The sequence below is a fragment of the Phalaenopsis equestris genome, unplaced genomic scaffold (assembly GCF_001263595.1).
Source record: "Phalaenopsis equestris unplaced genomic scaffold, ASM126359v1 Scaffold001345, whole genome shotgun sequence".
Taxonomy (NCBI): Eukaryota; Viridiplantae; Streptophyta; class Magnoliopsida; order Asparagales; family Orchidaceae; genus Phalaenopsis; species Phalaenopsis equestris.
Window position 1 is genome coordinate 118,317 of NW_018165784.1, and position 665 is coordinate 118,981.

Below are 665 nucleotides of genomic sequence, written 5' to 3' on the forward strand. Positions count from 1 at the left end.
TTTTTCTGCCAATCTCTGAATGTACTTATTTTTAACATGGGATCCTCCGTCAGTGATAATCATTCTAAGCATTTTGTATCTAGTGAAAATATTTTTCATTAAAAAACTTGAAACACTTTTAGTGTCATAATGAGGTAAAACTTGTTCTTAAATCCACTTTGAAACGTAGTCTACAACAACTAATATATATAAGTTCCAAAATAAAGAAATAAATGGTCCCATGAAGTCTAATCCCCAAACTTCAAAGATCTCAACTTCTAACATGAAATTCAGAGGCATTTCATTTCTTCTAGATATATTGCCTACTCGTTGACATCGATCACAAGTTTTTTATGTATCTATAAACGTCTCTAAAGATAGCAAAAGTTCCATCTAAAAACATTCTTTTAAATGTTCCAAAAGGACTTGTAAATGTTCCAAAATGACTTGTAAATGTTGTCTTGTAAATGTTGTCTTTTCTTGATCCTCAGGAGCAATAGGAATTTGATGGTAACCGATATATCCATCTAAAAAACAAAAATATTTGTGCCCAGCAAGTCTATCTACTATTTGGTCTAAAAAGGGTAAGGCAAAATGATCTTTCCTGGTGGCAGTGTTTAATTTTCTATAATCAATGCAAATACGACACCCAGTAACTTGTCTGATAGGTATTAATTCATTATTTT